The following is a 27,820-nucleotide window of genomic DNA, read 5'->3' as shown; positions in this document are numbered from 1 at the left end:
CACCGACGGCATTTCCCTCATTTTGAGCTGGCAGGCTGATTTGCGCGCCAGCAGCGGGCAAGAAACGAAAATTTAAGGTGTGTCCTGTGGTTTGAGGTAACGAATCAGAAACGGTGACAAAAACAGCTGTTTTAATAGAGTTTGCCAGAAATTCCGTTCAAACTAGTGTGGGGTCCTAGGCCCACGGATTGTAATGGATTTCCATAGAGTTCTAGCCAGACGGCTTTTCAACTATTGGCGCTGAAGAAGTTTTGAACACGCCCCACAGTTTGAGTGCCACAGCCTCTCGGCGTGGGATTTTTTTCAGTAGATTAGATAGTTTTCCTAGTGGGGAGGAAACTTTCGACCCTCTTTGACGATTGCCATAGGCAATTTTGTCTAGCAGGAATGGATACTATATAATTCCTTAGTGTCCAATACTTCCCAGGATAAGAAGTCATCAACTTCTGCTAATATGTGCACAAATATGGAAAGTCTGTTCTTAACGTACAGCGATAATTTTTCTATATCACAAGTTCACAACCATGAATTTCAGAGTTGAAATCAATGGTAGAGTTCTTCCAAAACCTTGGCCACCTACCAGTTCAGGAGGAATACGTCTTGGCGGTCGAAGGACTGATGTCTTTACAAGAAACTTACGTTCTCGACTCAAAATCATTATCCAAAGGCTACATTAAAAGCCGCCACTTCAAAAATTACCCTGATGTTAAAGGGGAGCCCTTACCCTTTCAAAAATCTTCTTAAGAACTCTTAAGAAAATTCCTTGGGAAATTTCTTTGGAAATCCTTAAGGCGTTCTTTAGGAAATTGGGGAATATTGGCCTCTTTTTCTTTGGAAATTACTTTGGAAATATCTTTGGAATTTTCTTGCGAAATATCTTTGGAAATTTCTTGGGAAATATCTTTGGAATTTTCATGGGAAATATCTTTGGAATTTCCTTGGGAATTTCTTGGGAAATATCTTTGGAATTTTCATGGGAAATATCTTTGGAATTTCTTGGGAAATATCTTTGGGATTTTCATGGGAAATATCATTGGAATTTTCATGGGAAATATCTTTGGAATTTCCTTGGGAAATGTCTTTGGAATTTCCTTGGGAAATATCTTTGGAATTTCCTTGGGAAATGTCTTTGGAATTTACTTAGGAAATGTCATTGGAAATATCTTGGGTAAATATCTTTGGAATTTTCTTGGGAAATGTCTTTGGAATTTTCTTGGGAAATGTCTTTGGAATTTACTTGGGAAATGTCTTTGGAATTTTCGTGGGAAATATATAGAGAAGTGGTAAATTAATTTAGCCACTTGAAACGAGGATAGTTCTTTCATGCAGAACCATATCCCAATACAGGAAGTGTAGTTCTTATATGCTGAACTACACCCCTTATAGCGAGTTAAGATCTCGCATGCAGTGTGAAATTGCTTATAAAGTCGGACATTTAATCGACTTAAAACATCCGTAAACGGCAGAAAGTTTTAACCTTGTGCAATTGTATGGGGTATTTAGTGTGTTTTGGAGGCTTTAACGGCCAAGCAGTAGATACAGACGTTGTTGTTAAATTTAATAATGTATATTCACTGAAAGTTTTTTGAGTATCAGAAACGAGTTTAAACTAATTTTCTCTACAATGTTTTTAAAAAAATATTTATTTTGGGCTCTAATTACGCTCGAAATAAAGATAAAACTGCACATAAGAGAATTAATCAAAACTTCCGACTGACAAGCTTATACTCCCTGTAAATCTAAACATAACGATTTTAATTACTCTTATTTTACTTTTAATCTATTTTATCCATTACATCAACACCTCACGGATTATTAAAGGCAAAAAAAAAATAAAAAAATAAAAAAGTAGGTAAATATAACATTCCATTTCAGCGCTTGCTGAGCCTTAGCTACGGGACAAGCCTTCGTGAAACGTTTTATTTTATTTTAAACCATCAAGTTAATGTCTATCTAGTAAAACTTTAGCTAAACAATTTGGGTAAAATATTTTGAGATAATTATATGAAAAGCATAATTGCAATATATCTGGCCCTTTGAAATTCATCTCTAAAATTCTTAACCAATTTCGTTGGAAAATAATTCTTCTTTGGAAATTCATCTCTAGAATTCTTATCGAATTTCTTTGGATATTAAACCCTAGAGCTTCATTGGACATTTATCTCAATAATTCCTATCGAACTTCTTTGGGAAATAAACCCTAGACTTTCTTTGGAAATTGATCTCAAGAATTCCTAAAGAATTTCGTTGGAAAATATTCCCTAGACCATCTTAGGAAACGTATCTCTAGAATTCCTAAAGAATTTCTTTAGAAAATAATCCCAAGACACTCTTTGGAAATTTATGTCTAGAATTCCTAAAGAATTTCTTTAGAAAATAATCCCAAGACATTCTTAGGAAATTTATCTGTAGAACTCCTAAATAATTTCTTTAGAAAATAATCCCAAGACACTCTTTGGAAATTTATGTCTAGAATTCCTAAAGTATTTCTTTAGAAAATAATCCCAAGACATTCTTGGGAAATTTATCTCTAGAACTCCTAAAGAATTTCTTTAGAAAATAATCCCAAGACACTCTTTGGAAATTTATGTCTAGAATTTCTAAAGAATTACTTTAGAAAATAATCCCAAGACATTCTTTGGAAATTTATCTCTAGAATTCCTAAAGAATTTCTTTAGAAAATAATCCCTAGACCTTCTTAGGAAATTTATCTCTAGAATTCCTAAAGAATTTCTTTAGAAAATAATCCCTAGACCTTCTTTAAAAATTTATCTCAAGAATTCTTTAGGAAATTCCAAGGAAGTCTTTGGAAAAAGTTTCTTTAGAAAATGATCCCAAGGGCTCCGTAGGGTTCCAAAGAAATTCCTTTAGAACTCTTAAGAAGATTTTTGTAAGGGTAGAAGGTAAGGTTCAACACAATATTAAAAGTATTAAGATTCAGTACCGGTAGTGGGAACAAGCAGACTAAAATGTTCACTGAAAATTGTCATATCTTTCAAGGATGTGAGAGTTTACAAACGAATGCAGAAGGTTTGACAGTTTGACTGGCGGTTTTAATAACAGTGCTTCTTAAAACTTGCAATGGCTGAAAGTTATATAAGAAAATGAGGAGAGGGTGTTTCATGCTTTTCACGATACTTTTGAGCCAACCAAAAAATACTGTCATATACCATCGACAATCTAATTTTTGACATACCAGAAACGCCCTGAAGAGAAAGTTAAAAACTTATACATATTTAAGAGAAACTGAAAAAATTAACGAATTTCTACTGTTAAGGTACCTTCGCAAACGAGCGGAATCCGCTGTACAGAAGCTTAAACTGATTGAACACTTTCTGCTTTCGAGTTCAGCTTTGTGCTTCAGAATCGGAAATTCGTTTCTGGTTCTTTCCTACACCTATCGCATAGGCGCACTTAATTATTTCCAAGGATATTAAAGTTTGCCGTCCAACGCGCCATCTAGTCAAAGAACATAGTTTGTAGAGATGGCTAGTGCAAGAGATAAGCGTTTGCTAATGTTAACGCACTGTATTAAAAACATTGAAAATTAGGAACAGTCCTCCTGTTTGTGGTTTCATTCCATTTTGCGAAATAGAAAGAAAGAAGGGGATTTCCATATTATATCGATTACTAGCTGTTACCCGCGGCGTCGCTCGCGCCCTTTCAAAAATCTTCTTAAGAACTCTTAAGAAAATTCCTTGGGAAATTTCTTTGGAAATCCTTAAGGCGAACTGGATTCAAGGAGCTGCGTCCGTGTTCCGCCGTTTTAGGTTGAGGGGAAGGGGGTAGGAAATGTTTTTGGAACTCGTCCAATTTTTTTTCTCTAGTTTTAGCGGTGGCATAAAATCCTCAAATTTGTTCACTAATGCCAGGATCTACTTTCAATGCTAGAGCCCTTCACTTCTAGTCTCATCTCACTTCTGGTAAGACTCGCAACGGTTTGTTTATTAACGTATTAAACGCCCTTTCTCGTTCAAAGTGGTGTTTAAAAGTGGCAATCCGTCCTAGTTTTAGTTATTCATACAATTTTTTTAAATGAGAAAAAATTATTAATTTTATATTACTGTGTCAATTCTTTAATTAATTATTCCATTTTCATGTTCAGGTGAATTTGTTTCCATTGGTGTTGAGGCGCACGGTTTTATATTCTCTGACCCCAAAGAAGCTAAGAGCGCTTGGCCTGATGTTCAATTATATCTTTTAACTGCTCCAGTATTGTCACAAGGAAGTTTTACTGAAAAGATGTTGAGTCCCGGAGAAAAGGTACTTTACAAATAGCATATTTCATATCCGTGTTGAAGGAAACTTAACGGGGATATCTTTAAGCTAATGGAAATAGGTATTGTTCGCAGTGAAAATGCGAATGACATTTAAGTTATCCTAAATTAGAGGTCTGAGTCTGAAATTTATTACCGATAATTTACGAAATACCGCCGAAAACCATCTTAAATTTACCATGGTAAATTGCCAACTTAGCAAGAAAACAATTGATAAAAAAACAAACTTAATAACAAGTATGACACTTGCAATTTGCGTAATGCTATATTTATTAAATGAGATTTGTCCCATTTTATATATTAAAGTTAACTTCCTCGATAAAGTGGTTTGGAATGATCATTGATTTTCGGTCAGGCAGGACTTTTACTGATCGGGGCTTGAAGTTCCTGTAAATCAATTACATTCTCAAGAAAATCTTGAAGAAAAAAATCTTAAAAAGAATTTGGATTTGAAAATAAATCACGAAATCGTCTGTAAGACTTTAGAAAATCCATAAAACAAGACGGCCCAAGGGCTCGTAATAGTAGCCATATCGTACGAGTGAATAGCCCCTCTATACCCTACTATAATGAGTGGAAAACCCCTCTATACCCTACTATAATGAGTGGAAAACCCCTCTATACCTTACCCTAATGAGTGAATAGCGCTATCTTTTTCAATGCTTAAATGATGTACCGTGCATAAAATCAGAGTGAATAGCCCCTCGATTCCCTACTCTAAACAGTGATAAAATTATAACCGTATAAATTTACTTATGCTGTAAATCTAATACTCCGGCGAATCGAAGAACAGATAGTTTTAGTGATAGTCCCCTCGATGAGTTTACAACATTGACTTATGCCGATGCACACTTATCGCATCTTATAAATTTCTAACAAGGACTTATGCCCAGAAACTTTTGAAAGAGAAAGTTTAGTTATAGTGATTACGCATTTTAGTGATTATCCCCTCGAATTACCTTTAGCAATGCTAAAATGATCAAATGCATAACGCTCATTTAACACTATGTTAGCTCTATCTAAACCCACATTTGAATTAACCGCCAAAACGTTCCAGTCAAACATAACATAGATGACGATAGCTACCGAACGAGAACGAAACACATGAGGAGCGCGGTAGGAAACGGGGAAATTCGTTATCTATTTAATTAACACATAAATAAAAAGAAAATAAATATAAAAACCCCAAACATACAAATTCATAAGTATCCGACCCCACAGATAAAAATTCAAAAGTATCCGACCCCACAGATTAAGAGGTACCCCACCCCACATCACCCCGACATTTTAGAGGTAAAAATAAATTATAAAAAACTCGGGGTTTCTATCAAGTCTCTATGGTTCAATGGTAGAATGTTTGTCTACTACGCCAGCGACCCGGGTTCGATTACCGGGTCTGACCTGAAAAAATTTAAATTAAAATTAAATCTCTAACCGAGCCCAGTTACCTCTATGGGTGGGTTGTGGTAATATAAAGTTCATTTTAAGCTAAAATCTGACGATAACGAAAGCGAAAACTCCGACCACTACTGTTACTACGGCTCGGGTCAAACTTAGAGCCTATCGTATACTACGATATGGCTAAAAACTGTAAATTTAAGAAAATATGCAAATCTTAACTTCTTAAACACAATTTTAAATCCGGAAAATAATCAATTTTTGCCAAAAACCAGCCATAGTTTTGGATTTTGAAAAGAACGTTTTTAAAAATATTCGTAAATACGATGAAAAATCTTAAAACCCGAGTAGAAATTTGGAAATCTAAAATGTAAACGGATTTAGGTAAAACCGTTAATCCAAATTCTTGAAAAAATCTTTAAATCCCAGAAAAAACCGTGCAAAAGTCAAACTCGATTTTACCAGTGAGCACAAATGGAAAATTTTTAAGCGTATAGACATTTTGTGAGAGAAAATTACTGAATAAAAACCTCGCCGGTAATCAGGGAGTTTTTTAGTGTCTCATGTAATTTATTACCAGGTTAGGGTGAGACGGATTATAGGCCCCAGTTTGGGGGGGGCAGACTAGTTCTGTGTAGACAGAGAGAATTTATAATAGGGAGTGGAAGCTCTTGCCCTTGACAGTGCTAAATACAATGTAGCTCAAACAAGTAGGTTGCGACGCTAAAACTGGCCAGGTAAATTTCCGGTCACATAACTCTCCTTTAATTTTAAAGTTTGCCCTCAATCACTGTTGGTTGTACAATTACCCAATAAGGGTTGGCGAATTCGAGTGCGACTGGCGCCATTTGGAGTTATTTTAAGTCAGATGTTTCCCTTTCCCTAAAAAGGTAGTGTCCATCTCCCCTAGACCCTCCCGCAACATTCTAGACCCACCCTAGAGGGAGGGGCCACAATAAATAGTACCGGAAATAGACCTGGCCAGTTTTGTTGATCACGTGATTTTTGAGCTACATAATATTCCTCAGTTTCACTCCCTATTATAAATTCTCTCTGGTGTAGATCCCATTTAGACATAGAAACTTAATGTTTATAAATTTTTGGTATAGATCACTAAAACGCTGGAATTATTTTCCGTTTCAGCTATTGAAAACCTTCCGTTCTTATGGTACTGGAGATGGGTTTGTTATTAACGTATCACTGATGCGTCCTAAGAGCTGGGGTGCCGTTACTTTAGCATCTTCCTATCCTTATGATGCTCCCTTGATTGACCCTAAGTTTTTTAGTGATCCAGATGACTTACGACGAATTGCTGCAGGTATTGATTAAAACTTCATCATTTTAATTCTTCCAAACAGCAACAATAATAAAGCAGGTGATTTCTAAAATTGTTCGGGCACAAATTTGGTTATTTTACAATGGCTATGCACATTTCCAAGAGACAGGTTATATCATAAGAAAATAATATACAGCTCCCTATAAGTATGAAACTCTCAATCATGTAAACAGCATTTTCTTCCATTGACATTTGTAAAAAGTTTCTAATGCCACCTATTAAGAGTTTTTGGCGTTAAAAAGATGAAATATTTGTATAGAAAATTTTCAAATTTTATATGGTAATTAAATAGTTAAAGGTCTAGAAGTTATTATTATGGTAATTATAACTGATTAAGTACATATCAAAATTATCATAATATATTAATAGATGGCGCGAGATTTTGACAACCGAGGCTAGCGCCAATACTGGTACGAGGACGTAAGGAGTATCTTGAATCTCTACGGGCGCGGCCATATTTCCCCGGCCCATCGTGCCTTTCGCGGACACCTTAGGTGGCGGAGGCGGTTTCGCCCCCTTTTACTCGTAGTACCGAAACTTCTCCCACGGGGCGTAAAAGCGTGAGCGCGTCAAACTTGGAAGCAAATGCTGTAGCATGAAAATGTACTACGTTTCATACTTATAGGGAGCTATATATTATTTTCTTATGGTTTTATAATAAGTTGTAGGTCTTTGTGATCGCCGTTTTTCTCGCTGAACGCAGTCAAAACTTCACTAAAATCCTGTTTCAAATATCTTAAGCTACAGGTTACCCAGATTGAAATTCATGTTCTTTGCTTGTTTTGTGGTTTTCCTACAAGTTAAAATAAATTGCAAAACAATGGCTTACGACCAAAAAGTCGCCTAATACCAAGTTCCACTTCTTATTTAGTTTCCGTTAGAGTGAAAAACTAAAAAGTCAATCTTCTAGCAATTAAACCCGTATATTTCTAAACTACATGGCATTATACATTCAATCATAAGTTTATAAGATATGTTCCATAAGTGTGTCACTCGTTAATGAGAGCTTGTCATGAAGTGACGTAGGTGAAACGTCATAGATTCTCGTAAAGCGACGCCTAGTGAGGCGCTGTCGAAGGCTTAGTACAGACTAAAGAGGAAGATGGACTGCAAAACCGAGTGTAGTCAATTCTCACGTCGTTCTTGAACTAGCACTCATTAAGCCTCTAACATTACGAAGTATGGGTAGTGACATACTTATGGAACATATCTTATAAACTTATGATTCAATTTAGTTCGTAATAATATGCATCATATTCTCAAAATATTTCCATTCCTCATCGCTAAATTTGAAAATTTAGGTTTTGACTACATTGAGTCCAAAAAATCAAAAGATAACTTTGCGCTTGTGACCAATATGCAGTATTGTTATATGCATAAGCAAGAAAAGCAACAATCAGTATGTCACTGGGTTAAACACTGTTATGCAGGTGTGTTTCCGAGTAGTGTTAGCACCCAACTTACAATTTGTCAAAAGGTCAGGCTGTTTCAATTGGTAGAAGCACCAATTATTAACATGGTTCTAGAGTTGGATGGCCCTTGCCCATAACCAGAAGTTTATGACTTCTTATCCTGGGAAGTATTGGACTCTAACCATATCCGGAACCATCTCTGTTAGCCAACTTCCTATTAGGTCTGATCACCGCGCCACCTACGGCGTTTCCCTCATTTTGAGCTGGCAGGCTGATTTGCGCGCCAGCAGCGGGCAAGAAACGAAACTTTAAGGTGTGTCCTGTGGTTTGAGGTAACGAATCAGAAACGGTGACAACAGCTGTTTTAATAGACTAGTAGAAATTCCGGTCAAACTAGTGTGGGGTCCTAGGCCCACGGATTGTAATGGATTTTCAGAGAGTTCTAGACAGACGGCCTTTCAATGATTGGCGCTGAAGAACTTTTGAACACGCCCCACAGTTTGAGTGCCACAGCCTCTCGGCGTGGGATTTTTTCAGTAGATTAGATCGTTTTCCTAGTGGGGAGGAAACTTTCGACCCTCTTTTACGATTGCCATAGGCAATTTTGACTTGCAGGGATGGATACTATATAAAGCCTTAGTGTTCAATACTTCCCAGTCATCAACTTCTGTTCAAACCTAAATAATCCACACTGTTAGAAAAACATGTTCTATATTGAACAAAGTGGCGTTCATTGGAGTGTCCCCGTACGAGCACAGCGTTTTGTTCTATACAGAACACTAAACGAGTGTTCAAAACTGAACGCAAAAAGAGTGTTCAAAACTGAACTTAAAAATAGTGTTCAAAACTGAACGCAAAAATAGTGTTCAAAACTGAACGCAAAACGAGTGTTCAAAACTGAACGCAAAACGAACGTTCAAAACTGAACGAAAAACGACTGTTCATAACTGAACGCAAAAAGAATGTTCAAAACTGAAAATGTTCTCAGTTCTAAGCCGCACGTTAAGTTGTTCAATAAAGAACTCGTGTTTGATTAACAAAAAAACTAACACCTGTCGTATGGCGCGCGGGTATTCGTTCACAAAAGAATTCGTGTTTGATCGATGACTTTCAGGGTATCGTTTTTGAAAGAACTCGTGTTTATAAACAAATGGATAATTAGACATGTAAAAAATGAAATAATAGGTCAAGCATGATTAACGTATAAAAATACATGAGCCTACTGATAAGAGGTCTTCTTGGACGTAAGGTTTAGGAGTTTGAGTAGTTCAGTTTTAGGGCTCGCATGTCAGATTACGCCTTTTGAATTAAAAACCTGACCTAGTCATAGTTAAACATATTTTACCTCATCGACTGACGATGACGTCACGGAGAGGTATTATACTGGACGTGTGTGTGTCTGTCACCGCGTTCGCAGTTGGCAAATAGGAGCAAATGTTTACGCAGAAAGGAATTTTTGGCTTCTATTTTCACCGTTATGATTAAGAAGTACGCGGCGTTTGTGTAGGGCAACGAGAAACGTATAGCCTCCCAATATCAAGGCTTCCACAAAAGGTTTATTCTATTGCGGGCTTCCTGATCATTAGTTGTGAACCAATCGCCTTATATATCCAAAATTTGCAAACATTGTTGGGGGCATAGGCTTGAATTCAAACGTCAACAATAGCTATGTTAAAAATTGTTTTAGAAATAATGTTTCTTAAAACGGTTTAACTTGAAATAAGGTAAATTAATGACGATTAAAATAATTAAAATCAATTATATTTATTATATTTATTTTATTATTTAAGAAAAGCTTCTTTATTGCGTTTCGACTCGTAGAGGTTTATTTTTTCTTTCCAAACTTTTAAATAAACTAAACGACGTGTCATGATTTTGATACTTATTAACACGCGAATAAGAGTAAGTATAAACGAAATGTGCATTTTACACATGGCAAAAGTTATCCTGCCTTTGGGGCGTACATGACGTCATTATACTAACCTAAATGACTAAAAATTGAACGAAATAAGGTATTTGAACGCACCATAGAACCCCAAAACGACGCTTTTAAACATACCGATATAAAATTTAAAATAGTTTTTTTGGTCGTATATACTCTGTGACGTCACTTTCCTGTCTTGGTTACTTGGTTCTAAATTAAACAAACGAATAATCTTCGGTGGAATCTTTGATCACAGAACAAAATACAATACCGTTTCATGTTCAACAATATTAGTTTAAAGCGAAATTTTGTAATCGATATCGAACGACACACTTTGAACGATTCTAGTCCATGACGTCATTTATTGTTTTAGTTCTATATTGATCGAACAACTTAGAACGATTCTAGTCCTTGACGTCATTTATTGTTTTAGTTCTATATTGAACGAACAATTTAGAACGATTCTTCGTCCGGCCCATCCGTCTCGGGTTGTCCGCTCGCAAACGTCGTTTTCTCGCAAAGCGACTACGTACAAACGTTATTGCCGCCTCAAGCGCCGCCGGGCCAGTGACCTGTTGGTCCAGCAAGCTCATCGTGAGTACCACAACGCCCGCTCTGCCCTAACCAGGGCTCAACGTAAAACTAAGAGGCGGACTGAACGGCACTTGGAGTCTCTGATTGCGTCCAATTCGAAAGCCTTCTTTGCCCACGTGAATAGCAAACGTAAGTGTAAATTCACCATCTCGGAACTGGAGCGTGCTTCCGGAGGCCTTACTACCCACCCAGGCGAAATTGCTGATATATTCAACCATCACTTCGCTAGTGTTGCCTCGAACTCGCCTCCCAGCCGCCCGCCACGTTGCCCACCTGCCATTACCGGTTGTACGCTGGAGCTGTTCGCCTGCACGGACCTTGAAGTGTTTCGTCAATTAACGCTACTGCAACCCTCTAAATCGGCCGGTCCCGATGGCCTTCACCCCTACCTCCTTCGCGCTCTCGCTCCGACCCTGTGCGGGCCGCTGTCAGCCTTTTTTAACGCTAGTTTCGCTCTGGGCACCGTGCCGCTAGCCTGGCGTCTGGCCAACGTCACCCCAATATACAAGAAGGGCGGTCGCTCCAAGGCTTCTAATTACCGACCGATTAGCCTAACTAGCGTGGCGTGCAAACTCTGCGAGCGTCTCGTTAAAACCCTCGTCGATGCCCACCTGGCCACCACGGCCTTCCTGCATCCCTCCCAACATGGCTTTCGCACCCGCCGCTCTTGTGAATCCAACCTGCTGGAAGCTACTCACTCGTGGGTAACGTGGCTCGACGATGGTGGTTCGGTTGATGTCATTTACCTAGACCTGTCCAAAGCGTTCGACACCATCCCCACGCTAGGCATATCTGAGCGGTACGCGACAATTTGGTCTCGCAGTTTTGGTCTTGCCGATTTGGTCTCGCTGTTTTAGTCTCGCCGTTTTGGTCTCGGGACAAATGGGTCTCGAAACAATTAGGTCTCGGGACAAATGGGTCTCGGAACAATTGGGTCTCGGGACAAATGGGTCTCGGGACAATTGGGTCTCGAGACAATTGGGTCTCGGGACAAATGGGTCCCGGGACAATTGGGTCTCGAGACAAATGGGTCTCGGGACAAATGGGTCTCGGGACAATTGGGTCTCGGGACAAATGGGTCTCGGGACAAATGGGTCTCGGGACCTAACCCAACCCAACCTTGTTTGGAGGTAAGAAGATTATTTATATGAATATTAAAAGCCCGCCTCTTACCACGAACAATTTACTAGCAATAATAGAAATATTTTGGAAGGTGTCAGATAATTAATTGGAGAATATTTTGGAAAAGGTGGCAGCTAACTATTATTAGAACATTTTGGAAAAGGTGGCAGCTAATTAGTAGGAGAATGTTTTGGAAAAGATGTCAGATAATTAACAGGAGAATATTTTGTAAATGGTGGCAGCTAATTAATTATAAAATATTTTGGAAAAGGTGACAGCTAACTATTAGGAGAACATTTTAAAAAAAAGTGGCAGCTAATTAGTAGGAGAATGTTTTGGAAAAGGTGTCAGCAAATTAGTAGGAGAATGTTTTGGAAAAGGTGTTAGCTAACTATTAGGAGAATATTTTGGAAAAGGTGGCAAATAACTATTAGGAGAATATTTTGGAAAAGGTGGCAGCTAACTATTTGGAGAATATTTTGGAAAAGGTGGCAGCTTACTAGTATGAGAATATTTTGGAAAAGGTGGCAGCTAATTAGTATGAGAATGCTTTGGAAAAGGTGTCAGATAGTTTATAGGATAATATTTTGGAAAAGGTGGCAGCTAATTAATTGGGGAATATTTTGGAAAAGGTGGCAGCTAATTAATAGGGGAATATTTTGGAAAAGGTGTTAGCAAATTAATAGGAGAATATTTTGGAAAAAGTGGCAGCTAATTAGTGTGAGAATGTTTTGGAAAAGGTGGAAACGAATTATTGGAACCATTGTTTTGGAAAAGGTGGCAAAGAATTATTGGGACCATTGCTTTGGAAAAGGAGGTAACTAATTAGGTAAACAAATAATCACGAGACCAAACCGTCCCGAGACCAAATAATGACGATACCAAATAGTCCCGAGACCAAATAATCACGATACCAAATAGTCCCGAGACCAAATAATCACGATACCAAATAGTCCCGAGACCAAATAATTACGAAACCAAATAGTCTCGAGACCAAATAATTACGGTACCAAATAGTCTCGAGACCATATAACTACGATACCAAATAGTCCCGAGACCAAATAATCACGATACCAAATAGTCCCGAGACCAAATCAATGAGACCAATTAGTCCCGCGACCTAATCGGCAAGACCAAAATGGCGAGACCAATTCGGTGAGACCAAATTTTCCTGTTCCGATATCTGAGGGCCTCGAACGCGCCGGTATCTCCGGTTCGGCCCTACGTTGGTTGACCTCGTTCGTGTCCGACCGCAGGCAGAGGGTCGTCCTTCAGGGTCATACTTCGGCGCCTTTGCCCCTACATAGTGGGGTCCCGCAGGGCTCCGTATTGGGACCGCTCCTATTCGGCGTATTCATCAACTCTCTTCCCGCCCTAGTTCAGGACTCTCAGATCTTGTTATTCGCTGATGACTGTAAACTGTCCCGACGAATCACCGACCCCTCCGACTGCCTCGCCCTCCAGGCTGACTTGGACGCTGTCCTCGCGTGGGCAACTTCTTACGGCCTCAACTTCAACGCCGGGAAGTGCGAAGTCCTACACCTCGGGTCGCGTAATCCGCGGCACCAGTATCGACTTGAAGGGGCCGCTCTTCCACCTACAGCGGGTGCTGCCGACCTCGGCACCCTTGTCGATGACGCCCTCCTATTTCGCGACCACACCTCCAAAATAGTCGACCGCATGAATTCCATCTCGGGGCTGGTCCGCCGCAATTTTTATTTTCGGTCCCCCAGGTTCATGCGCACCATCTACAATTCGCTGCTTCTCCCGTCCGTTGATTTCGCGTCCATCATATGGTCTCCTCCGCAGGCGGGGCCACGCGCTTCGAAAGTCAAGGCCCACAATCGGTTCACGAAGCTAACCAAGGGTTGTGAACGTCTCCTCCCTGCCCAACGCGACTCTAGGCTCAGTGTCTTGCCGCCCACCCTCCGCCACCGGGTAAATGACCTGGTGTTCGTGTTCGACTTGTTTCGGGGGGCCATAGATGCCCCGGTCGAGAAGTACTTCGACCTTAACTCTGCGTCGCGCACTCGCGGTCATCGGCTGAAGCTCCGTAAGCCACGTGCCCGCACCCGCCACCGCCAAAACCACTTTACGTCCCGCGTTGTGACCGATTGGAACGCGCTACCTCCCGCCCTCCTCGATTCCGCTGGTCGCAAGTCGTTTCGGTCCGCTGTATCGTCCTGGCTCTCCTCGGTCCCTTAAGTCTCGCGCCCGTGGTTACCCTGGGGTTTTTTTTTGTGTTTATTTTTGCTATGATTTATTTTTGTTCTTGCTATGATTTGTCGTTATTTTTGCTATGACTTGTTTTTATTTTTGCTCCGATTTGTTTTTATTTGTGCTCCGATTTGTTTTTATTTTTGCTATGATTTTTATTTTTTTGCTACGATTTGTTTTCATTAATTTATTACACTATTTCTTTTTTATTTATTTTTAGTTCCTTTGTACGTGTTCTGTTTGTAATTTTGTACCTACTCCCGTATTGTATCTTGCCTCTTGTGTCATGGAGGGGGGTCGTACCCAAGCCCTGGTGGCTTCACGACCCTATCCCTCGAGCCTTGTTAAATAAATAAATAAATAAATAGTTAAGCACTAGGGTATATGAGAACCTTTCAGTTTGATGTCTTACGACGTGTTCCATGTCTTGCTCTGTCTCTAACTTCCTTGATCCATCAATCCGCGATCTACTTTTTCACGTTACCTTTTCCTCTTTGACATTTAATTCAACTCGAGGAGTTAGAATAGTTTTGATTATCGGTGATCATAGATTTCTAATATGTAACCTTACCTGGTTCGTTTGCCCACATACGCAACATTCTCAAGAGTATTAAGCTGCATGGGCTGGGGGTGGCATTAAGTATTGTTAATGTAAACGTTGTTTGGATGAACTCTTCAACGAGAAATTTTCACTAACCTAGTTCTCTCTCTCCCTCTCGCTCTCTTTCTCTCTCTCTTTCTCTCTCTCCCTCTCGCTCTCTCTCTTTCTCTCTCTCCCTCTCGCTCTCTCGCTCTCTCTCGTTCTCTCTCTCTTTCTCTCTCTCGTTCTCTCTCTCTTTCTCTCTCTCGTTCTCTCTCTCTCTTTCTCTCTCTCGTTCTCTCTATCTTTCTCTCTCTCGTTCTCTCTCTCTTTCTCTCTCTATCTCTCTATCTATCTATCTCCCTCTCTCTATCTCTCTATCTATCTATCTCCCTCTCTCTATCTATCTATCTCCCTCTCTCTATCTCTCTATCTATCTATCTCCCTCTCTCTATCTATCTATCTCCCTCTCTCTCTCTCGTTCTCTCTCTTTCTCTCTCTCTATCTATCTCCCCCTCCCTCTATCTATCTCCCTCTCTCTCTCTTTCTCACTCTCTCTCTCACTCTCTCACTCACTCTCTCTCTATCTATCTATCTCTCTCTCTCTCTTTCTCTCTCACTTTAATACAAAGTTGATCTAGTTCTTATTTCTAATTGCAGAGTTTACAAAGTACGCGGTCTTCGAGTAGTAGACGCTTCCGTTATGCCGAAAATTATTTCTGGAAATACGAACGCTCCAGTCATCATGATCGCCGAAAAAGCCGCCGATCTCATCAAGAAATCCAGAAAAAGCGAAAGCGTTCGTCTTGAACTTTAGTCATACATCACCGAACAGAAGTTGCCGGTGAAGGTCGTCACCAAACTAGACTTTTCATTAGTTAGACCTTAATGACTCTTAACTCTTTAATTTTATTTTAAAATTAATTGATTTTGGAACTAAAGCTTATATTCAAGAAGGTGATAACAATAAACGTACTAATTTGTTTGTCTCTCTCTATTAATAACGTCTCATCTGTTAGTAATAACCTCAATCAGAAGTGAGATGAGACTGCAGAAGTACTGAGCTAACCAAATTCTTCTCTCGGCGAAAGTGAATATTCTTGATAAGACACAGAAGCCTTTTTCGCGGGTTATTTCGTAAGTGCCAAGGTAGGTGGCGCTTAAAAAGTTCCATTTGGCGGTAAAAGTTTTGTCGTGTGAATATGAAGGATTTATTTCACTTTTCCCTTCAAAAGTTGGGCAAGTTGATACAACTTTATGACCCATCGAGCTGAGTCAAAAAGTTGGATCGTCTGAAAGAGCCTTTATTGTTATCATGTATTCTTGTTCTTTCACAAAAAGACTGATGCTTAAATACCAGAAATACTTTATTTTTGCGTATACTACTTTCAATCTTATGACATTTAACATTACATTATCGTCAAATCGCCACTAACGGTGTTAATTTATTTTTGTCGGGAATATCACAACTCACGAGGTTTCGTTTTCTTCAAGTATTTGATGATTGGTTCGTTGATGTACTTCCGCTTGTAGTTTTTCCATTATTTCTCTCATTTCCTTAATCTCATCTTCATGCTCAGTTTGAACATTTTCTTATTTTCATTTCCAGCTCTTTAATCCTATTGGTTAGTCCAACACTTCTAGTGGATAATTCGCCATTTTCAGAGTGCAGTTCATCTAATTTCATTTGCAATTTGTCCGCGGTTTCGTTCTCCTTTTCCACCGCAGCTTCTAGTTCGAAGTTTCTTGTTGATAGATTGTGACTGATAGTTTCAACTTCATCATTTTTGTTAGTTAGTTTATTTATCATTCCTTTCAGTTTCTCGATCTCCGTTTCTTCATCCCTTTCTATTTTTCCAATTTCTTTTTCCAATTGACTTACTTCAACATTTTTGTTTTCCAAAACCGTTTGCATTTGTTTTTTCAAACGCGTTATCTGGTCCGATATTTCGGAAATTCTTTGACGCTGCCAATCCACGTCATTGTCTTCACGAAATGATGATTTTCCGAAGTTGGAAAATTGCTTTCTATCTCCAAAGGGGAAGTTATCCTTCTGTTTTTCATTTTGGTTGTTTTTCTTGCGGTCATCTCGCGTTGGTGCTCCAATGTTGAATACTTGGAATCCCGAATTGGCTCCGTTGTTAACGTTGTTGGTGCTGATGTTGCTGTAATGATGTCTCTGCTTTTGCGTTTGCAATTTTTCAAGAAGGTTTTCCTTTTCAAGTCGAAGTTTATCAAGATCTTCTATGATTTTATTGACGTGTTTGTCTTTATCGTTCCGAGTCGAAATAAGATTCTCTTTGACGGTGCTTAATTTGACTTTTAATGTCACGATGTTTCCAATTATGTCCATAAGATTTTCATCAAGTTTAGTTGTAACTTCAGACTCTCTAGCATTTCCCGCTGTTTCACTTTTGGTTGTAGTTTCTTCCATATTTTCGTCTCTGTTATTTGCAACCCCGGTTTGAGTGTTGTCGGTCCTCCCCATTAAACTGGCGTTCTTTTTCACGAGATCTTCGCTGTTTCGTGGAAAGCGGATCCGAATATGATAAGATTTCAAACCAGTTATCGTCGTGTTCCGGCCTATTTTATTTTGAATGAAGATACTTTTTAGCTAAATAATAAGCATAATAATTGTTTGTGAGTGTTAATTGTTAGGAGTTGTGGTAGAATATAGCTCATAATAAACCGACTTTAATATCAACAATTAAATACGTTAAACTAAATCAATCATTCAAGATATAGCCTATATCAGAAGTGAGATGAGACTAGAAGTGAAGAGCTCTAGCATTGATAGTAGATACTGGCACTAGTGAACAAATTTGAGGATTTTATGCCACCGCTTCCATCGCGCCTACACTAGAGGGAAAAAAATTGGTCGAGTTCCAAAAACATTTCCTACCCCCTTCCCCTCAACCTAAAACGGCGGAACACGGACGCGGCTCCTTGAATCTAGTTCGGCCGTCTACCGCCGCGAGCGTCTCACGTTTTGGAGGGGAAATTCAGAAACCGCTACTAGAGGGCCAACCGTTCTTGTGTTATCAAGAATATTCACTTTCGCCAAGTGAAGAATTTGGTTAGCTCAGTACTTCTAGTCTCATCTCACTTCTGCCTATATACATTTCGAAAAAAAAAGAATGGAATATACACGCCGAACTTTTAGTTTTATTAGCCACATCGTAAGATGTGAGCTATTAGTTTCACTGGGGATGGAAGTGGGAGTTGCCGTTGTGGTGGCCGTGGCCGTGGGTGTGTTCGTCCTCCCTCGTAATACATTATAGTTAATAATAAAAAAAAACTTTAATGATTCAAATAAAAAATATTAGATTTGCATTTAATTGAACAACATAAAATTAATTATGTAATAGAAAAATTTAAACATTGTAGTTTTATTTTTAATATTGTAGTTCAACTTGGTTTAAATAGATGTCGCTGTGTAAGTTGCCCTCACACTATCTCCCCGATTTCAAAATTTCAAAGAAATCGAGGGGAATTTTTAAGAAGCAAAAGCAAGTAAATACCGACGTTATATATAGAATGGTGTTTATTATAATATTATTAGAATTTACGTGCATTTTTCCTCAAATCGAGAAGAATTTTAAAAGAAAGTCCGAGCGGGCGAGAATTCTACAAGCGCGCTTTGGAAGTTTTTTAGTTTCTTCACAGCTACAAGGTATCGATGGGATGGGACTAATAGTTTTACCTGAGTAGTAGTGGTAGTAGTAGTAGTATTAGTAATTTAGTAACGGGCGTTGGCGATATTTGATTCTCTTTGCCAAGCAGCCATTGAAAAATTATTCCCTCTGACCGGTATATTAATGGATATTTCACTAGAAGTATATTTATTGTAGTAGAGATAGCGAGAGTACGTAAACGATGTGGCTTAATTATGGGCTAGACCATCTTGTTTCTAATAAACCCGTCGGTTTCGAAGTTCGTCACGCCTCTTAAAATTCGCCGGCATAGCATTGATTCTTTTAAACCTGCGTCAGCCCCACGCCACGTATGAAATGAAAATTACGTTATCCAGAACACACGTAGTGAGATTTTCTATACGACTAAAAAGCGAAATTTTTCATTCTCTCTATTTTAAGATAAGACTTCCAGGTATAACTGAATCTTGATGATAACATAATTTTTGAATGATTTAGGTTTAGGTTCGTAAATGCGTCCCCAGCGTTAACATAAGACGCACCTAAATACAACTAATTCAAGTTATATTTCGAATCAAATTGACTACAGAACTGAATTATCTAATCATCCTTAACCAATAGACAATGCTGCGTCCATAAATAGTCGAATTAAAGTATACCATTCTCGATAAACACTACATTTTCTCAAAGGGAGGTATATATTTCAGCAGGGATAGATGGACTTTTTTAAGACGGAATGGGTAACAGGGTTATTCGGGTGCGCGTCCTAGTCCACGACCCCCTTACCCGTGACGGAGGGGTATGAAAGAAGAGGCGGGTCTTATTTTTGTTATGGCGTTGTATGTATATCCGGGTCAAATAAACGTCGTCTCCCCCTTCGTCTGCCAAGTTGGAAGGGGCTCGGATTGTAATTTTTGAAATAACATTGTTTAAAAATGGAAGTTACACAAGACATAGGGCTTGCAACTGAAAAACAAAACGGGGAAGACCCAAGAAAATTAAAAGTGAGTTAGAATTGAGTAAAAGTCTTCATAGATATTACAGCACGAACAGGTTTTAACCAAACACTAAGCTCACAAAACTCCTGACCATTCACTAAGCCTTGGTTAACTTCATCAAATTCGTTTACAAAATCATGAGGATAGTAGAAATGATTGGCTTAAGAAAGAATTAGCGAACACTTTTCACCTTTACAGATGTACTCCAAATCCAAAACACCGGCACCAAATTCACTAACTACCTTCTTAATTGCTATTAAAAACAATTCCCGAATAATTACCGGACCCTCGCATTTAGAAGGCTCCATTTTGAACCCCTGTGAAGACGCTTATCTGTACAACCATAGCCCACTCGATCCTAGCTCTATAGCTATAGCGCGAGCAGCTTGCGTCGTGACGCGCGTGATCGAGTGGGCTATGGTACAACGCAAGAGGGGTCGTAGTCATGGCGACAGAGGTAAACAGGAATTACGTATTTTTGGCCCTCCCCGTCAGCAACGTCACCAATACGTAGTTTTAGTGAGCCAATAAGATAATTTAATTTTTCGGTTACGTGTTGAAGGAAGGGACTACATACTCGTCTATGAGTCGGACTGAAGTAAAGGCCAAACATTGTTTATTCCGTCTTAAAAAAGTCTATCTATCCCTGATAACATAAAATATTTTTAATTTAACCGAACGTAGAGTACGACCCTTTTTTCTACATAATTTTTTTTCCAAAATTTTGTCGATTGCATACATTTGTCGGTTAAAATCTTACTAAGATTATTCAATCTCTAAAAATATCATCTAAAATCGTTGTATTGTTTAAACGAATAAACTTCTGAATAGTTTTCGATTATTTGTAGTTAATCGTATTTTTCGAAAAAATCGACCAAAAAAACCCCGAGCCCTAATTATTCGAGAAGACCTTAAACTTACAAGATGGAAAATGGCAAAAGGAAGATAGTTGTGACTAACGAACGTAAAATTAACGGGAGATTCCATATATCTAAAGAGTTATTCTTAACAACTGGATTTGTAAACGGTACGCTGGATCCCGAAGTTCGGCTATGTAGGAAACAATCTTTAAAAAGCTTCGCCATTTCCACTAGTACATGGGAAAAGCTGATTCCACGTTTACCCGTATTAGCGGGTTGGACTGCCGCCCACGAAACTAACAATTTTGAAATCGTGTTAAACGATAACCCCAATGAAAAGACAACGGTTGTGGCATACCATAACACATGTCACATTAAAGACATGTTAAAGGAGGAGTCAATTGTTTTGAACAGTATGGAGACATTGGCCCTGAATCGCATTTCGGGAGCTGTAAAGGAGCATCTTATTAAGATAAGCGACCATGAAATTGTGTTGACACACATGGCAGATATACTCATAGAGTTTTATAACGCCATCTATGATAATTTATACGGGGATTATGAACGCATACCGTGCTTGGATGGTCAACCCGAGAAATTTGACGCCGTGGTTGGGTACTTCACGAACTTTATAACGTCTTACCAGGTCATGACGAAATTCAACAATGTTCTTCAAGAAGAAAATCTTGAAAACTATTTTTATAATTATAATTTATTTTCTGTAATTTCGGGTCAAATAACATACTTAAAAACCCGTATGCATTTACTAACTCATTTTTAATTTTATTTGTATTTAATTTTATGTTTAAAATAAATTGAATTGAACCGAAAAACGGTTATATATTTTCTAAATACATATCAAACATTTTTAAGCTATCTTTTTCCCTTTTACTATTTAAGCCTATGAAATTAGAGTTTAGAAAAATAAACTAAACTTTGAAAGGTAAAAATATAAGCTTAATTTAAATAAAGAAAAGTATATAAGGTCAAATCAGAATTTATTTTTTCAAAAAATTTACAATTTTTTAAAAAAAATTTACAAAAATATTTTTTTTAACATTTTTTTTAGCCCCCCTAACCCCCCCCCCCCCGCCGCCTCACGGCCGGCTGAGGATCTGCACTAGTGCCGAGAACCCATGGAATAGTACGTCATCCCAGTTCTCGAACACTAGTGCAGCAGGCGCCGGCACCTCCAAAAAACGTACCCGGCGGTACAAGGCCAACTGCCCTAGCTCGAGGGTTACACTAAGGAAGAGAGAGAGAGTAAAATTAGTTATTACTTGTTAATATTATGTATAAGAAATGTATTTAGCTTACCGGAACCCTCGGCAGTTAAAGGCTAGGAGGCTGTAATAAAAATTATAAAATTTGGTTTAAAAATTTAGTTTAAAATATCTACGGAATAAAACCTTTTAAAAATACTTACTCATCAGGGATGAAGATCGAATGATTATAAATGACCTGCCGAACCTGATTCAGCTGGTCATTTAAATAATCAGCATCCCCAATGACCTCCGAAAGTACCACCAGGTACAATTGGACTTGGTAAACGAGGCTACGAATAAATAGAAATTATAATTTCGCGTTATATTACCCCAAAGATAAAAGGTTCACTTACAAGTCACTATTGACATTTAAGTCAGCCTCTCCCGGCCGAGGCATGGCTTGCCACGGATAGTGTATGGCCGGGAGAGGTTGATAATAGTGTTGAGGTTCGGGCGTCGGCGATGGGGTAGGGGGAAGTGATGGACTCGGTGGTGGCGATGGGCTAGGTGGCGGCGTTGATAACGCTGGGCTGTCCGGTCGCCGCTGCGGCCCGACGACGCACTGAGGGCGTCGGCGGTCGGGTTCTGGTGTCCCGGAACTGTACGACCCCTGTGAGTCGGAGAACTCACAGGGGGAGTACGGAGTGTCCACTCCGTGGACGTAGCTGTAGAGAAAGATTTTCTAAGTGTTCTCTTAAAAAGATAACTTTTTAAAAAAGTTTTTTTCTTACCCTGTTGAAGAAAGGTCCATGGGTTGTTGCTGCTGGTTCATTTTTGACTTTGGCTTGAGAGAAAGTGGTGCCTTTGGGGGCTCGACCTCTTCATTTTATACTTTTTACTAGGGTCAAGGCGTGTTCGAGATCAAACACGTCACTCCAAGATGGTTAGCATGTACAAGGGTAAAAATTTTCGCGGGAAAATTGGTCCGAAGCAGGGTTGGCACTGAACCAACCATACCGGTTTTAACCAGGTGGTTTTAACCGGTTATAACCGTCTGAAAAAATCCGGCTTTTTTTGGCTTTTTTTAAAAAAAAATATTTTATTAAAAAAAGCAGTTTCTTGCTGGCTATTCCATCTTGTTTCATTAGGAAGTTGGGGCATCAAACCATTTTTAGTGAGCAGCCAGCTTCTTGGCTGATAGGTATTTCTGGAGTACTTGTTGACTTCTACTAAATGTTTTAAAACTGTTTTATGGTGTGACCTCTTTTTCTAACAAATTCATAAAATGGGAACTGCAGCCATAGGTAATGAAATTTGGAATTTTTTTTTGTGGAGGTTTCAATGCGAATGGGTCAGAAGACCGCGGCAAGGATGTGATTATTCAGGTTTCATTATGTGTGTAAGCAGGGGAAGGAAATGAGGTTTACTTGGGAGGTGTGGGCAGGGTCGGAAATAAGAAAACTTGCCTATAGGACACGCGTCCAATGACCCCCTGTTTGACTTGAAAATTTATAGGACATTGTCCACTGTAGTGTGCAAAATAGTGTCGCATCTCCATAGTCAAGCTATCAAAACTTCCAAAAATTTATTGGTCAAACTGTCCAGTGACCCCCTTAGTTTTTAAAAAAATTATGGGACATTTGATAATTTTATTGGACAATGTCCAGTGTCCTGCGCTTATTTCCGGCCCTGGGTGTGGGACGGGGTGTGGGGGTCAAGTCACCTCCGGCAAACACGGGGCAGTCAGCAGCTATAGGGTAGGATCGCCGACATGTGTCTTATTCCCTCAAACTTTGCCGCCCAGAAGCTTGGCTGTGCGCCACACTCCCGGCTAGATTTGGAAATTCCAGCATCAGAATAATCTCAGAAGTTTGTAGCAGACGATTTCTCACTTCGAAAAAGTGCGTAACATACGAAAAATCGGTTGATTTTATTTTAGCCGGTTATAACCAATAAAAGCCGGTTATAACCAATAAAAACCACTGGTCTGGCTTTTTTCAAAAAAATCCGGCTTTTTTCCAACCCTGTAACATTACATTATCGTCTAATCGCCACTAACGGTGTTAATTTATTTTTGTCGGGAATATCACAACTCACGAGGTTTCGTTTTCTTCAAGTATTTGATGATTGGTTCGTTGATGTACTTCCGCTTGTAGTTTTTCCATTATTTCTCTCATTTCCTTAATCTCATCTTCATGCTCAGTTTGAACATTTTCTTATTTTCATTTCCAGCTCTTTACTCCTATTGGTTAGTCCAACACTTCTAGTGGATAATTCGCCATTTTCAGAGTGCAGTTCATCTAATTTCATTTGCAATTTGTCCGCGGTTTCGTTCTCCTTTTCCACCGCAGCTTCTAGTTCGAAGTTTCTTGTTGATAGATTGTGACTGATAGTTTCAACTTCATCATTTTTGTTAGTTAGTTTATTTATCATTCCTTTCAGTTTCTCGATCTCCGTTTCTTCATCCCTTTCTATTTTTCCAATTTCTTTTTCCAATTGACTTACTTCAACATTTTTGTTTTCCAAAACCGTTTGCATTTGTTTTTTCAAACGCGTTATCTGGTCCGATATTTCGGAAATTCTTTGACGCTGCCAATCCACGTCATTGTCTTCACGAAATGATGATTTTCCGAAGTTGGAAAATTGCTTTCTATCTCCAAAGGGGAAGTTATCCTTCTGTTTTTCATTTTGGTTGTTTTTCTTGCGGTCATCTCGCGTTGGTGCTCCAATGTTGAATACTTGGAATCCCGAATTGGCTCCGTTGTTAACGTTGTTGGTGCTGATGTTGCTGTAATGATATCTCTGCTTTTGCGTTTGCAATTTTTCAAGAAGGTTTTCCTTTTCAAGTCGAAGTTTATCAAGATCTTCTATGATTTTATTGACGTGTTTGTCTTTATCGTTCCGAGTCGAAATAAGATTCTCTTTGACGGTGCTTAATTTGACTTTTAATGTCACGATGTTTCCAATTATGTCCATAAGATTTTCATCAAGTTTAGTTGTAACTTCAGACTCTCTAGCATTTCCCGCTGTTTCACTTTTGGTTGTAGTTTCTTCCATATTTTCGTCTCTGTTATTTGCAAACCCGGTTTGAGTGTTGTCGGTCCTCCCCATTAAACTGGCGTTCCTTTTCACGAGATCTTCGCTGTTTCGTGGAAAGCGGATCCGAATATGATAAGATTTCAAACCAGTTATCGTCGTGTTCCGGCCTATTTTATTTTGAATGAAGATACTTTTTAGCTAAATAATAAGCATAATAATTGTTTGTGAGTGTTAATTGTTAGGAGTTGTGGTACGGGATGTCCCCGACGAGTCCGAAATCTCGTCGGGGGAGTACGGAGTGTCCACTCCGTGGACGTAGCTGTAGAGAAAGGTTTTCTAAGTCTTCTCTTAAAAAGATAAGTTTTTAAAAAAGTTTTTTTTCTTACCATGTTGAAGAAAGGTCCATGGGTTGTTGCTGCTGGTTCATTTTTGACTTTGGCTTGAGGGAAAGTGGTGCCTTTGGGGGCTCGACCTCTTCATTTTATACTTTTTACTAGGGTCAAGGCGTGTTCGAGATCAAACACGTCACTCCAAGATGGTTAGCATGTACAAGGGTAAAAATTTTCGCGGGAAAATTGGTCCGAAGCCTTGCTATTGGACTATTTTTCAGGTGTCTTTCTTTTTGGATATATTTGGAAAAACTCCCTTCAACATTTCTTTGATCATCCGTCTTTGGTTTAACAGTACAAGCTTCTTTAACCGTATTTACAGTCTCGAATAGTAACAATCCACGTTAAAAGCTTATAGAGGTTACTATAGTGGAAGGCAGGATGATGTCCTTAGTTTTGAAAATGATTTCAACGCGTTCATGGCGTCTTACGGCCCTTTTTAACTAGTGTTAGTTCTATTGTGATATATTTCTTCATGAAGGGGCTTGGTCGGGGAGAGGGGGGGGGGCTATGTTCATTGTTTGGTATTCTATTTTAGGATCTTTTAGTACAATTCATGTAAAAACATCTTCGCTTCCGATCCCGTGCTTACCTAACAGGCGGATACCATAAAATTCCTATTGTAGAAGTCTAAAAATTGTTCCTACGGTGTTATTACTCCTCAGTATGCAACAGTGTTGGGGAATAAATTCGATAACAAGCTAACGCCATTAGGGAAGGCCATATAAACAATTTAAAAAATGTAAGATATATACGGACTCAGTTGTATCCTACTACAAACGCTACAGGGCCATACAAATATCGAAGCAACAGGCCTGGGGGTGGATGTTTTGTCAACGCAAGGTCCCACTCCTAAATTAGAATGAGTTCAACGCGTTCATGGCGTCCTACGACCCTTTTCAACTAGTAAAAATTCTATTGTGATATATTTTTTTCTTGAAGAGGCTTGGTCGGGGAGGGGGGGCCTATGTTCACTGTTTGGTATTCTATTTTAGGATCTTTTAGTACAATGCATGTAAAAACATCGCCGCTTCCAATCCCGAGATTACCTAACAGGCGGATACCATAAAATTCTTCTTTTGGAGTTCTAAAAAGTTTTCCTTTATGGCGTTATTTTTCCGCAGTATGCAACCGTGTTGGAGAATAAATTCGATAACAAGCTAACGCCATTAGGGAAGGCTATATAAACATTTAAAAAATGTAAGATATATACGGAATCAGTTGTATCTTACTACACGCGCTACAGGACCATACAAATCTAGAAGCAACAGGCCTGGGGGTGGATGTTTTGTCAACGTAGGGCTCTGCTCTTAACTTAAGCATACCTTTGATGTTTGGTCGATAGTAAGTTTCTTCAGCTCTTGCAACCCCTCCCCTTTTTTCAATTGGAAACTTATAAAAGATAACACCTAGTTCTGTACACCATATGTATATCATAAACAACATTTTTTGAATCAATTACTATGCCACCGACCAAAGCGAAAATAATATTTTACATCTTCTGTAATCCCATAAATATGCAAGAAAACAAGAAGGTAGGTACTATTAAGAAGGGGACCGGATTTTCCCAGGTCTCCTCTTTTTACCTGTCAATATTTGATTGACTGTGTAGGCTTATAGTTTTGTAAGATTATAACAAAGGATGCTTTTGTAGGAATAAAATTTATAGAGACCGTAATATAAAGTAAAATATTACTTTCTTTAAAAGTATAAGTTCTAATAAAAAAAGACATTTTTTCAATTTTCATTTTAAATTGCATTTGATTTATTCTAAAATAATTCCTTCTATCTTCGTAAGGAAGAAGATAAATCTTAATATTATTTTTAAATCTTACGTAAGTCATAAAGTTTTTATATAGAAAGCGTTTAGTTGTTTTCTAGCGTAGAGTTCCAAGACTAATCTTTCGACATGTATAGTTTTTTAAAGGTATGATAAGTTTCTTCCGTGTTTTCTAAGGGTTTTTTCCTTCAATCTTGATTTTTATACGCCTTTGTTTCATCAAAGCTTAAGGGGATGTTTTTAGTAGACTCACCTCTGCTAGAATGACATTTAGGGAAATGTTTCAAATGTTCTTCGTAAGGATTATCGGTGGGTTTACAGGCTAATAAAATGCAGTTGCATTCGAATCACTGTACTAGATCATCGGTATGTAACGAATAAAATCCAGCTCTGCTGTCTCTTCCTTAAAAGTTTTGAAATTTGGCCTCTTAAGGAATTAAATATGTTATATTTAAATGCCTAGTTACTATCGGGCTGATTATTGCCTATTCCGTAAACATGTTCAGGCAAGGTCCTTGGTGGGTGGTCGAACCATTTGTTACCAATGGAATTTATTTTGGGTTTTATTGCTTTACGTAGGCCTACTTCTCGCCTACACAATCATATTCAGGACCGTGAGAAACTATCTTTTCATAGGTTAGATTTTTTTTTTGAAAAGTGTACAATGTGAAGCTAACAAAGGATATTTTCACAATTGAGGATCTCTCGAAACGCTTTACACACCATGTTTTTTATTTATTACCCCAATAAAGTATTGTCTCTTATTTGCTGTGTTTGTAACTAAAATCTATTTATAGGCCACTCTTTTCTTGACAATTTATTTGACATAAAGCAAATCCATCGTTCTTTTGTTTGTAAACTATTAGCAGGCATGGGTCCGAAAATGCATAGTGAGAAAAACATCTGGTGACTGATAAGATCTAGCAATAAATCAGGCTATTGTTAAACGATTGAATAATGTGGGCGTGTCTATTAAGAAATTTCGTTTGTTAGAAAAATTCGGAACGTTATTATTTAACAGACTTTAAGATAACAA

The 27,820-nt window shown here is 38.7% G+C and overlaps 1 long non-coding RNA gene across 1 annotated transcript in view; it reads left to right on the top strand.

Moving 5' to 3' along the window:
* The window catches only part of LOC149584664 (uncharacterized), a 407,519-nt gene that overhangs the window by 332,731 nt on the left and 46,968 nt on the right, over positions 1-27,820 (top strand). The gene's annotated exons all lie outside the window — the stretch shown is intronic.

This window comes from Phalangium opilio, unplaced genomic scaffold, assembly GCF_054372755.1.
Source record: "Phalangium opilio isolate 3A_F unplaced genomic scaffold, DU_Popi_V2 ptg001170l_1, whole genome shotgun sequence".
NCBI lineage: Eukaryota > Metazoa > Arthropoda > Arachnida > Opiliones > Phalangiidae > Phalangium > Phalangium opilio.
Note: the sequence above shows the minus strand (reverse complement) of the source record. Positions and strands in the feature narration are given on the sequence as shown.